Source organism: Nomascus leucogenys, chromosome 18, assembly GCF_006542625.1.
Source record: "Nomascus leucogenys isolate Asia chromosome 18, Asia_NLE_v1, whole genome shotgun sequence".
NCBI classification, from domain to species: Eukaryota; Metazoa; Chordata; class Mammalia; order Primates; family Hylobatidae; genus Nomascus; species Nomascus leucogenys.
The window spans coordinates 63,249,362-63,264,121 of NC_044398.1; positions in this window are offsets into that span (position 1 = coordinate 63,249,362).

Genomic DNA, 14,760 nt, shown 5'->3' on the forward strand with positions numbered 1-14,760 from the left:
AATAAACATGAATTAGCCACATAGTGAGCATAGTGCCCAATAGGTAGTTTTTCAATCCTTTCCTCCTTCTTTGCCTCCTCTCTCTTGTATTCCCCAATGTCTATTGTTCCCATCTTTATGTCCATGGGTACCCAATGTTTAGCTCCCACTTACAAGTGAGGATGTGTGGTATTTGGTTTTCTGTTTCTGCATTAGCTCACTTAGGATAATGGCATCTAGCTGCAGCCATGTTGCTGCAAAGAACATAATTTCATTGTTTTTATGGCTGCATAGTATTTCATGGTGTATATGTACCACATGTTCTTTATCCAGTCCACCATTAATGGGCACCTGAGTTGATTCCATGTCTTTGCTATTGTAAATAGCACTGTGATGAACATATTTTTGCATGTGTCTTTTTGGTAGAACAGTTTATTTTCCTTTGGATATATCCAGTAATAGGATTGCTGGGTCAAATGACGGTTCAACTCTTAGTTCATCTAGAAATCTCCAAACTGCTCTCTACAGTGGCTGAACTGATTTGCATTTCTACCAGCAGTGTCTAAATGCTCCCTTTTCTCCACAGCCTTTCCAACATTCATTATTTTTTGATTTTTTAGCAAAAGCCATTCTGACTGGTGTGATGGTATTTCATTGTGGTTTTGATTTGCATTTCTCTGATGAATAGTGATGATGAGTATTTCTTCCTATGTTTCTTGGCCACTTGCATAATTTCTTTTGAGATGTAGACACATCTCCTGTCCTTCATGTCCTTGTCCACTTTTTAATGGGGTTATTTTATTCTGGCTTATGGATTTGTTTAAATGTCTTATATATTCTGGATATTAGAACTTTGTCAGATGTATAGTTTGCTAATATTTTCTCGAATTCTATAGGTTGTCTGTTTGCTCTGTTGACAGTTTGTTTTTTGCTGCACAGAAGCTCTTTAGTTTAATTAGATCCCACTTGTCAATATTTTTGTTGCAATTGCTTTTGAGGACTTAGCCATAAATTATTTGTCAAGGCTGATATTGAGAAGGATATTTCCTAGCTTTTCACCTGGAATTTTTATACTTTGTAGTCTTATATTCAAGTCTTTAATGCATACTGAGTTAATATTTGCATATGGTGATAGATTGGGGTCCAGTTTCATTCTTCTGCATATGGATAGGCAGTTATTCCAGCACCGTTTATTAAATAGGAAGTCTTTTCCCCATTGTTCGTTTTTATTGGCCTCGTCTAAGATCAGATGGTTGTAGGTGTGTGGCTTTATTTCTGGGTCTTTATTCTGTTTCATTAGTCTATGTGTCTGTTTTTGTACAGTACCATGCTGTTTTGGTTACTGTAGACTTATAGTATGGTTTGAAGTTGGGTGATGTGATGCTTCTGGCTTTGTTGTTTTTGCTTAGGATTGCTTTGGTGATTTGGGCTCTTTTTTGGTTCCCTATAAATTTATGACAGTTTTTTCTAGTTCTGTGAAAAATTATGTTGGTAGTTTGATAGGAATACCACTGAATCTATAAATGGTTTTGGACAATATTGCCATTTTAACTATCTTGATTTTTCCAATCTGTGAGCATGAAGTGTTTTTCCACTTATTTTTGTCATCTCTCATTTCTTTCAGCAGTGCTTTGTAGTTCTCTTTGTAGAGCTCTTTCACCTCCTTCATTAGCTTTCTAGATATTTTACTCTTTTTGCGGCTATTGCAAATGATATTGCATTCCTGAGTTGGCTCTCTGCTTGAATGTTTTGGTGTACACAAATGCTACTGATTTTTGTATATTGATTTTTTAGGTATTTATTTTAATGGTATAATGATTTCAAATTCCCTCTATTTTATACACATTTTTTTCAGCCAGTCTGCATTTTTTACTTTATCAAACCAGAATTTAAAGAAAACTTTCATTCTTGCATTAAGAACAATTAAATACTGTTGATGAATAACATAGTTTGTAGGCAGAACAGAAACTGGTTTTATAAGTATTTTCCCTTAAGATAGAAGTCATTATATAACCCACATCAGTGAGTTCTCAAGAGTGTGGTCTCCTGACCAGCCACATCAGCAGCACCGGGGAACCTATTAGAAATTCAAATTCTCAGTCCTCACTCTAGACCTGTTGAATCAGAAACTCTGGGAATGGGACCCAGCAGTACATATTTAAACATTTAAACCCTTCAGGTAATTCTGATTATTTTTAAATTTGAGAACTCTCTTAAATTATGGAGATCCAAAAGGAAACAATTCCTAAGAATTCAAAAGAACAAAGTTGTATTAATGTTAAGTCAATTGTTTCTTAATCTTCTGAATTCTGTTTCTTTCCTTTCCTTTTAAAAGTTTCTGTTATTTCAATAATATGGTTCTTTTTCCATTAGAAGTGGCCACTGCTAAAAGTTGAATGCAACTGATTTAAGCACTCAGCAAATTCTTACTTCAAAAGTTATGTTTGAGAGCAGATTAGTAATTAGTATTCAATTACATTAAAAAGTCTCAACTCAGCCCTGATTAAATCATTCCAAGTAGTATTTTACGATCAATAGAGGGAAAAGAAAGGATTTATATATATCTGCAGAGTTTAAGGTCCATTAAAATGTAAACGTTTACAGCATGATGTTAAATATGGCATCAAATGTGTACTTACTTTAGTTTTTATTGTCCTGATTACTACTAAAAAGAGAAAATAACTAGTGTTACTTCTTGTATTTCTCCTGTGCTAATTTGTAACATAAAAAGAAAGTAATAAAATTTTTTTAAGAAACAACATAAAAAGAAGCCTAAAGGGGATAAGGGAACATAAAAAGGAAAGTATTGTGAAAGAGGGGTGAAATTGTGTCAGATGACATTGGAGAGACTTTTTGAGGTAGAGCAATAAGAAGGAAATAAGGCCATGTTTGTGAAAAGTCACTTGTCACTTGTCAAATGACATGGACTAAAGAGATCTGACCTATTCCTATTTCCCCATTCATTAAATGATAGATATACATGTTCAAATCTCTTGCTCTCTCTGTGCTTTCATTTGTCTCCTTGAAGAAGAGGGGACTCAACACCTGCCTACACCTACTGTGTGGAAAAGTATAAAGGCAAATAATGAGGCTTAAATATAGATTTCTTTGGGGATGGAATTGGGGAGAACTGAATGGGGGATGGAATTAGGATGGTATTGAAGGGCTTATCTAACTTCTTTTCCCTATGTTTTACTGGACTATATCTTAAACAAAATGACATGTAAGAAAATAAAAGATCTTTGGGCTTCAAGAGACATTAGACATTATCTAGACCAGTTTTACCATTTTAAAAATTCAGTGCAATTTAAGTCTCCAGAAGTTAGCCTAATGTCAAACAATAATTAGCAACAAACACTAGGCTCAACCCATGTCCTTGAATATCATTCTGTGTTTAGACATTTTCTAGAAGGACAGAAGAAAAAGTGTCATTTATTTAGCTATAAACATATTTTTCTATTTGAGCTTATGAATAATGTCATGGTAACAAAAGATGAAAAACAACAACAATATCTCTAAAAATACGTTTTGCTTTGCCTAGAATTCACTAAAAAAAACATTTCAAAAATATTATACTCAACCACACTGCTCTGCCTAAGCAATGCAGAGAGCCAGCAAAGTAGAAGGTTGTCCCAAAAGAATTTGTACCATAAAGCTTTGAAAAAGCCATTCAGTTCAGCTCAACTCAATTGAAAAAAAGATTTCTTAAGTGATTACTATTTTCTTCCAAGAAAAATCTTGTATTGTTGGTAAACAAAAGTGCATAAACTATGCCCTTTATCCATAAGGAGCTCAGTCTCATAAGGAAAACATACATTTGTACAACTAACTATAATGCAAGTCAAATTATAATAGGTGCTAGAATTAAAATGCAAAATTATACATATAAACATGTAGACATACATTTTTAATTCCTATTTAAAATTTAACATATTTCCTAGCCCAAAAATACATTAATAAGCAGTAGTAAGGAAAATTCCAAATCTTAATTCAACAACAATGCAATTTATGTATCATTAATGGCAGAGTATGATCAAGTAATAAAATTCTGGGTCATTCTCACTTGATGTTTTGATAAATGTTTCTCAGAACTGAGCAAAGTCTACATGATAAGTTCCAGACATATTCTACCAGTTCATTGTACAGACTGATAAAATATTTCAGGTAAAATAGAAAATCTGGATAAAGACTAGGTATACATATGGAATGGATAAATTTTGCATAGGTTTGGGAGACAGAGAGAGAATCATAAAGTAAATTTCTGGCAGTCTGTCCACTTTCTACAGAAAATGTTAGGTTTTGCTAGCTCAATAAGTCAACTATGACCTCATAGATAAAAGCATAGATGAGAACAGCAGCTGTACCTGGATATGGTGCAAGTCCCTTATTTAATTGTTTTTGTATGGTCATGACTGAAGTATAGTCACACATTCTCCCAGCGTGACTGCTGATGGAAAAGTCTTTGAAATTCTCTTGTGTAAGATAATTTTAAATGTCTGCTTCTTTCTCTACCACATGTTGGTGTTGTGTCTAGCTACCACAACAAAACTTGTACGTCTGTAAGAAACTGAATTCCTTCCATATATGGTGATAACAGAAAAGGCATTCCATTTTCATTGCTTTGTACATGGAAAATGCCATTTTTAGAATTTTCTCAAAGTATGCCAAGAAGTTATACTATTTGGCCTGAGAAAATGCAATGGCATGCATCTGCCAACTCCTGCTACTGTTGCGAGGTCATTGCTAAGCAATTTATAAAGTAATTGTGTCAGGAGCTTTGCCATGCTAATAATCAATAGACTTTTTTTGAGAAGTAAATGTAATGTAGCTACTTCTTTACTTGATCCCAAATAAATTATACCTAGAAACATAAGTCAATTGTTCTTTTAACCAAGTATGTATACTCTATTTGTTCTAGGTATCATATGAATGTAGGATTCAAACATACCTTGAAAAATCATTTAGCATATCACCTTACCTTCATTCAATATAGTATTTAAAATTTATAACAACCAGTATAACCACAGTGCCATATGTTAGTCGTATAGTTGCTGGATTAGAGATAGTTCAGGGCCCTAGGTAGAAGCCGAGTGACCAAGGAAGTAGTGAGGCACTAAGGTGATTAAGAAACCACTTTGTATCAACTTGAATACTTGACATAGTTAAATATAGCGCTATATTGTATCCACTGTTGAATACTGGCTGAACATAAGCCCCGGCAATATTCAGACTAAGCATGAAAAACCTTCCTTTTTCCTGTGACTCCAATATATATCTCTAGTTGATCCTGGGACCATGTCCTCTGAGTTCATATGAAGTGTCAGATTCGATCCTAAATCTTCAGGGCCTCACTATCAATCAAAGCAAGTTGTCCACTTTGAGAAAAAACCTTCTCTTCATCTGTAATCTGAAAGAATTGTAAAGAAATGAGAATTCAAAACTTTTTAATGCTAATTTTCATAAGTCTCCATGGTCAATTCTGTCAATAGCATATTTCTGATATTTTCCCTGTGACACTCATATTTCCTTTCTCAAGTCATGGGCTCATGTCGATTTTCAAATGCAACTTTCTCTGAAATATATTTTCTCAGAATCACACGAGTTAGCACTTGGATACTCAATAACATACATTATGTTCTAGTTGCTTCAAGTAAGGAAGCCTTATACCCTTTTGTAAGGTAAACCATTGTTTAAAGGTTATTTTTTTATTTTTTGTGGATTCACCATTGCACAGTGCAAGAAATATAGTGAATATTACTTTTGCTTCTTTTGCTTATGTTTAGCATATTTATCAACCTATTGATCTATTATTTATCAATCTATTTCATATATTTGCTGTTATTTATATTTCTTTTGCTGCTTTAGGAAATTATCACAAACTTAGTAATTTAAAACAATACAAATTTATTATTTACAGTTATGTAGGTCTGAAGTATAATATGCATCTCACTGGGCTTAAATCAAGGTGTGGGCAGGGCTGATTTCTTTCTGTGCACTCTAGGGAATAATTCATTTCCTGCCATTTCTAGCTTCTAGAGCTACTTCCCTTTCTTGTCTCCTTGCCTCCTTCCTCCAGCTACAAAGTCAGCAACAGTGAATCAAACTCTTTTGATGCTGTATCTCTCTGACTTAGAACTCATATGGAGTTTATCTCCTATACATCTACTTTATTGTTCATATAGTAGGTATGTATTGGATGAACACATAGGCCTTCAAAACACTGCACATACTTGACATCCATATTTCTCATGAGTTTAAGTTATTATGGAGATCTTTAGGGGGCCGTTATTTTGCTTACCACAAAGTCTAATTTATTTAGCCAAGTTCATCTTGTTCTATTCTCAGGAAGAGTGAATAGCTGGTCAATAAATTAGATGTAATAAAAACTATCAAATTACTGTACAGAAGAAGGTAAAAGGCATCATGTCTCCCTACTCAGTAATAGTCTTTATTTTCTTTTTTAAAACATACTCTAGGAAAATTATAAATCAAAGTTAATAATCTAGCTGAACACTGATATCCCTAGATGTTAAAAATACCTGTTTCTTTTCCATACTTGTACTGCCCCTTAAGTGAACAACTCTATAGTGAAATCCTGTAATGGCATTTCAATGCAGGTGTTTATCATGCCTTGCCAGTGCTGGGAAAGTTCCCAAAGTTATCTAAAGGTTCTTCATCCTTCTGTTCACCCATAATGTACTACATTATTGGCTGTCACAGTATACAAAGGCCCCATAAAGAGGATACAGAAAATTAATATACAAATAGCCCAGTTTGACAAGGTTGGATACTTGAAAATTATATTCTGGTTCAATTTTATCATTCCAGTATATTAATTTTAATTAATTTTAATTCCTGCTCCATTGATTACTAGTATTGTCACTGTGAACAATTATTTGACTTTTTAAAACTTAGTTTTGTAATATACAAAATAATTAAATGAGATAACATAATAATTAACATTCAGTAAATGTTTGCTCTTTTCTCTCTTCTTCATATTTAAACTATTTTTAGTAGAAATGGCAAATTTTGTCATGCCTTATTATTTTTAATTAGCACATGATTAGTATTAATTTACTGCCTTACATATAAAACCCTTCAAGTTTAAGAATCCAATCTTTTCTTCCTGTCTTCTTATAGCTAGCTGTATCAATGAATAGATAGCATATTGTTCATGAGGACAAATTATTTAGAAATTTTTAAAAACATTATATTTTCTTCAAAACTTTCTACATTTTATTAAACAGAGGCCATGTCTAATTTATCATTTTATCTCATATGCAGCTAATAATTATTGTGAATATACTAGGTATCTGTTGGATAAACACATAGGGATTCAAAGTACTGCACATACTTGATTTCCATATTTCTCATGAGTTCAAGTTATAATAATTTTATTTATAGATAATAAATCTGTCTCATGTATACCTTCCTCAGAAGTAGCTTAAATGACTTAATCTAAAAAGCTTCTTTTCCCACAACCCAATCAATTCAGATTCAATAATTATGTATTTAAGCTGTCTCTATTTTCTTTTTACTTATAAAAAATGACTTTTTTAGAGACTGTGACTAAAGTACTTCGAAATTGCTTGAGGAAGATGAAAGTAATTTTAGTAAAAGTGGTTTTGTGGGTAATTTCTGAAGAATCAGTTTCTGAACAATGAAGATAAGATGAAAATACAAGTCAGGCAGAAAGACATACAAAATTCAGGCAAGATATGAAAGTTGTTCTGGGAAAATCTTTCAGCTATTAATTTCGCTGAGCTTCAATTCACAGAAGTCAATAATAGCTTCATGCTTTACAGAGTAGCTGAATGAATTTCATTTGCAAAAGTGGATGAAAACAAAGACACCAAAGACTTCCAATCCAAGGCATATAGAAGGAATATTATTTGATATGCAACATTAATTAATTTCACATTTTTTAACCTTAAATACTTATTTATTCCTCCTGACCAACTGCAACTTAGTACCCTTTGATCAACATCTCCATATTCCCACATACCCCAAACTTTTGGTAACCACTATTCTACTCCCTGCTCCTAAGAGCTCAATTGTTTTGGATTCCAAATATAAGTGACAACATGTAGTCTTTGTCTTTCTGTGCCTGGCTTATTTCATTAAGCATAATGTCCTCCAGGTTCATCCATATTGTTCTTAATGACAGAGTGTTCTTTCTTTTTTTAAGACTGCATAGTACTCCATTATGCATATATACAGGATGATAATCCATACTCTGAAAATGTGAAAACTGAAATGCTGCAAAATTCAAAACTTTTGGCCAGTGATGTAATGCCACAAGTGAAAAATTCCACACCTGACCTCATGTGACAAATCACAGTCAAATTGCAGGCACACAAAACACAGTTTATTCAGCATCCTCAAGAGAAAAGATTTTCCCTGCCCCCTTCAGGTGTGAAATATCTTTTCCACATATGCACAGATTCCCCCATGCAAGCACACCCACAAAGGGTACTAAAATGGCATGTGTGTAGCCTCAACATGCCAACAGGTTCATGTCACCATGATGCCTGACATAGGGCCAAGATCTATGTGCATTACTCATTGTGATTTTTTTGTTGCTGTTTATTCTCTGCTCTGTGGTGTAAAGATATTGTTGAAAATGTTTAAAAGGCCTGCAGAAACACCTGTGGGTAACAGTGGTAAGAAAAAGATAAAACACAAAAAGTCAAGCTGCTGTTGAAACTTGATAGTTGCTTTAAGTGTGAAACATCTTACAGAAGACTATGGTCATCATATGTACCTGAAAAAACATAAGGATAAACTGTTAAAGTTCTATGATGAAAAAGATGAACAGAAGTTAATAAAAAAATAGAAAGGCACTGTATAAAGCTAAAAAGGAAGGTCTTATTTTATGATTAAGATCTGGATCATGTATTGAAAAATTAGATCTATCATCACTGTAATGAACACATCCCACTAAATAGTATGCCAATCATGAAACAAACAAGCAGAGATCTATCACGATAAACTGAAAGTTAAAGGGAGCTGTGAATACTCAAGAGTCTAGCTGCAGAATTAAAAAAAAAAACACAGCCTTACTTATTTAGAGATTTGTGATGATAAAGCAGCTGCTGAACACAAAGCAGTGGGAATATCCATTGACAATTTTGTCAAGATTATTGCTGGTGAAAATCTGATGCCAAGACAAGTCTATATTGCTAATGAAACATCACCGTTTTCATGTTATTCCCCGAAAAGACAGTGATTACTGCTGATGAGACAGCTCTTACAAGAATTAAGGATGCCAAAGACAGAATAACTGTGCAAGGCTGTGCTAATGCAGCAGGCACGCATAAGTAAACTTGTGATAGGCACAAGCATGCATGCTTGTTGTTTCCAAGGAGCAAATGTCTGACCAGTCAATTTTGATGCTAACAAAAAGGCATGAATCACCAGGGACATCTTTCATTATTGTTTTCACATATATTTTGTATCAGCAGCTCATGCTTATTGCAAGAAAACAGGACTGAAAGATGACTACAAGATTTTGTTGTTCTTCAACAACTGTTCTGTTCATCCTCCAGCTGAAGTACTCATAAAAAGTAATGTTTATGGCATGTACTTTCCCCAAATTTGACTTCAATTATTCAGCCATAGAAGAGGGTACCCTTAGATCAATAAATAGTAAATATGAAAGGATACCATACATATTGTTGCCAACACTTTGAACACAATGACACAGTTGGGCATGCCTGGAACAACCTCTGGCCTGTGATTGTGTTCAGTGATGATGATGAACAAGGTCGTGACTTTGAAAGATTCCATATGTTAAGTGAGAAATGATGTCTGACCTTCTTATCTATGCAAAAAAATATACATTCAGAGTCCTTCAGTAAGCCAGAAGAAGTGATATTGAAGTTTGTAACACTGAAAATTAGGCTCAGGGGGCATTCCAAGATGGCCAAATAGGAACAGCTCTGGTCTGCAGCTCCCAGTGTGTTTGATGCAGAAGACGGGTGATTTCTGCATTTCCAACTGAGGTGCCCGGTTCATTTTATTGGGACTGGTTGGACAGTGGGTGCAGCCCAAGGAGGGCAAGCTGAAGCAGGCCGGCGTGTCACCTCACCTGGGAAGCCCAAGGGGTAGGGGGATTTCCCTTTCCTAGCTAAGGGAAGTGGTGACAGACTACCTGGAAAAACAGGACATTCCCCATCCAAATACTGAGATTTTCCCAAAGTCTTAACATCCAGCAGACAAGGTGATTCTCTCCCGTGCCTGGCTCGCTAGGTCTCATGCCCATGAAGCCTTGCTCACTGCTAGTGCAGCAGTTTGAGATCATTCTGTGAGGCTGCAGCCTGGTGGGCGGGGGTGTCTGCCATTGCCAAGGCTTGAATAGATAAACAAAGCAGTCAGGAAGCTTGAACTGGGCACAGCCCACTGCAGCTCAACAAGGCCTACTGCCTCTAGACCCCACCTCTGTGGGCAGGGCATAGCTGAGCAAAAGGCAGCAGACAACTTCTGCAGACTTAAACGTCTCTGTCTGACAGCTCTGAAGAGAGCAGTGGTTCTCCCAACATGGCGTTTGAGTTCTGAGAATGGACAGACTGCCTCCTGAAGTGGGTCCCTGACCCCCATGTACCTTAAGGAGACACTTCATATAGGTGTCTGCCCCTCTGGGATGAAGTTCCAGAGGAAGGATCAGGCAGCAATATTTGCTGTTCTGTAATATTTGCTGTTCTGCAGCATCTGCTGGTGATACCCAGGCAAACAGGGTCTGGAGTGGAACTCCAGCAAACTCCAACAGACTTGCAGCTGAGGGACCTGTTAGAAGGAAAACTAACAAGCAGAAAAGAATAGCATCAACATCAACAAAAAGGTCATCTACACCAAAACCCCATCTGTAGGTCACCAACATCAAAGACCAAAGGTAGTTAAAACCACAAAGATGGGGAGAAAACAGAGCAGAAAAGCTGAAAATTCTAAAAATCAGAATGCCTCTTCTCTTCCAAAGGATCGCAGCGCCTCACCAGCAATGAAACAAAGCTGGTTGGAGAATGACTTTGATGAGTTGACAGATGTAGGCTTCGGAAGGTCAGTAATAACAAACTTCTCTGAGCTAAAGGAGGATGTTTGAACCCATCTCAAGGAAGCTAAAAACCTTGAAAAAAAATTATACAAATGGCTAACTAGAATAAACAGCGTAGAGAAGACCTTAAATGATCTGATGGAGCTGAAAACCATGGTGCGAGAACTTCGTGATGCATGCATAAGCTTCAATAGTGAATTCATTCAAGTGGAAGAAAGGGTATCAGTGATTGAAGATCAAATTAATGAAATAAAGTGAGAAGACAAGGTTAGAGAAAAAAGACTAAAAAAAAATGAACAAAGCCTCCAAGAAATATGAGACTATGTGAAAAGACCAAATCTACATTTGATTGGTACCTAAAAGTGATGGGGAGAATGGAACCAAGTTGGAAAAAACTCTTCAGGGTATTATCGAGGAGAACTTCCCCAACTTAGCAAGGCAGGCCAACATTCAAATTGAGGAAATACAGAGAACACCACAAAGATACTCCTTGAGAAGAGCAACCCCAAGACACATAATTGTCAGATTCACCAAGATTGAAATGAAGGAAAAAGTGTTAAGGGCAGCCAGAGAGAAAGGTTGAGTTACCCACAAAGGGAAGCCCAACAGACTAACAGCAGATCTTTTGGCAGAAACCCTACAAGCCAGAAGAGAGTGGGGGCCAATATTCAACATTCTTAAAGAAAAGAATTTTCAACCCAGAATTTCATATCCAGCCAAATTAAGCTTCATAAGTGAAGGAGAAATAAAATCCTTTACAGACAAGCAAATGCTGAGAGATTTTGTCACCACCAGGCCTGCCTTATAAGAGCTCCTGAAGGAAGCACTAAACGTGGAAAGAAACAACTGGTACCAGCCACTGCAAAAACATGCCAAATTATAAAGACCATTGATGCTATGAAGAAACTGCATCAATTAACAGGCAAAATAACTAGCAAACATCATAATGACAGGATCAAATTCACACATAAGAATATTGACCCTAAATGTAAATGGGCTAAATGCCCTAGTTAAAAGACAGACTGGCAAATTGGATAAAGAGTCAAGACTCATCAGTGTGCTATATTCAGGAGACCCATCTCACGTGCAAAGACACACATAGGCTCAAAATAATGGGAGGGAGGAAGATCTACCAAGCAAATGGAAAGCAAAAAAAAAAAAGCTGGGGTTGCAATCCTAGTCTCTGATAAAACAGACTTTAAACCAACAAAGATCAAAAGAGACAAAGGACATTTACATAATGGTAAAGGGATCCATTCAACAAGAAGAGCTAACTATCCTAAATATATATACACCCAGTACAGGAGCACCCATTTTCATAAAGCAAGTCCTTAAAGACTTAGACTCTCACACAATATTAATGGGAGACTTTAACACCCCACTGTCAATATTAGACAGATCAACGAGACAGAATGTTAACAAGGATATCCAGGACCTGAACTCAGCTTGGTAACAAGCAGACCTAATAGACATCTACAGAACTCTCCACCCCAAAATCAACAGAATATATATTCTTCTCAGTGTCTTATCACACTTACTCTAAAATTGACCACATAGTTGGAAGTAAAGCACTCCTCAGCAAATGTAAAAGAACAGAAATTATAACAAACTGTCTCTCAGACCACAGTGCGATCAAACTAGAACTCAGGATTAAGAAACTCACTCAAAACCGCTCAACTACATGGAAACTGAACAACCTGCTCCTTAATGACTATTGGGTACATAATGAAATGAAGGCAGAAATAAAGATGTTCTTTGAAACCAACAAGAACAAAGACACAACATACCAGAATCTCTGGGACACATTCAAGGCAGGGTGTAGAGGGAAATTTATAGCACTAAATGCCCACAAGAGAAAGCAGGAAAGATCCAAAATTGACACCCTAACATCACAATTAAAAGAACTAGAAAAGCAAGAGCAAACACATTCAAAAGCTAGCAGAAGGCTAGAAATAACTAAAATCAGAGCAGAACTGAAGGAAATAGAGACACAAAAAACCCTTCAAAAAATTAATGAATCCAGGAGCTGGTTTTTTGAAAAGATCAACAAAATTTATAGACTGCTAGCAAAACTAATAAAGAAGAAAAGAGAGAAGAATCAAATAGATGCAATAAAAAATGATAAAGGGGATATCACCACCGATCCCACAGAAATACAAACTACCATCAGAGAATACTATAAACACCTCCATGCAAATGAACTAGAAAATCTAGAAGAAATGGATAAATTCCTTGACAAATACACCCTCCCAAGACTAAACCAGGAAGAAGTTGAATCTCTGAATAGACCAATAACAGGCTCTGAAATTGAGGCAATAATTAATAGCTTGCCAACCAAAAAAAGTCCAGGACTTGATGGATTCACAGCTGAATTCTACCAGAGGTACAAGGAGGAGCTGGTACCATTCCTTCTGAAACTACTCCAATCAACAGAAAAAGAGGGAATCCTCCCTAATTCATTTTATGAGGCCAGCATCGTCCTGATACCAAAGCCTGCCAGAGACACAAACAAAAACGAGAATTTCAGACCAATATCCTTGATGAACATTGATGCAAAAATCCTCAATAAAATACTGGCAAACCAAATCCAGCAGCACATCAAAAAGCTTACACACCATGATCAAGTGGGCTTCATCCCTGGGATGCAAGGCTGGTTCAACATATGCAAATCAATAAATGTAATCCAGCATATAAACAGAGCCAATGACAAAAACCACATGATTATCTCAATAGATGCAGAAAAGGCCTTTGACAAAATTCAACAACCTTCATGCTAAAAACTCTCAATAAATTAGGTATTGATGGGACGTATCTCAAAACAATAAGAGCTATCTGACAGGCCCACAGCCAATATCATACTGAATGGGCAAAAACTGGAAGTGTTCCCTTTGAAAACTGGCACAAGACAGGGATACCCTCTCTCACCACTCCTATTCAACATAGTGTTGGAAGTTCTGGCCAGGGCAATCAGGCAGGAGAAGGAAATAAAGGGTATTCTTTTAGGAAAAGAGGAAGTCAAATTGTCCCTGTTTGCAGATGACATGATTGTATTTCTGGAAAACCCCATCATCTCAGCCAAAAATCTCCTTAAGCTGATAGGCAATTTCAGCAAAGTCTCAGGATACAAAATCAATGTACAAAAATCACAAGCATTCTTCTACACCAATCACAGACAAACAGAGAGCCAAATCATGAGTGCACTCCCATTCACAATTGTTTCAAAGAGAATAAGATACCTAGGAATCCAACTTATAAGGGACGTGAAGGACCTCTTCAAGGAGAACTACAAACCACTGCTCAATAAAATAAAAGAGGATGCAAACAAATGGAAGAATATTCCATGCTCATTGATAGGAAGAATCAATATCGTAAAAATGGCCATACTGCCAAAGTAATTTATAGATTCAATGCCATCCCCATCAAGCTGCTAATGATTTTCTTCATAGAATTGGAAAAAACTAAAGTTCATATGGAACCAAAAAAGAGCCCACATTGACAAGACAGTCCTAAGCAAAAAGAACAAAGGTGGAAGCATCATGCTACCTGACTTCAAACTATATTACAAGGCTACGGTAGCCAAAACAGCCTGGTACTAGTACCAAAACAGATATGTAGATGAACAGAACAGAACAGAGGCCTCAGAAATAATGCTATACATTTACAACCATCTGATCTTTGACAAACCTGAGAAAAACAAGCAATGGGGAAAGGATTCCCTATTTAATAAATGG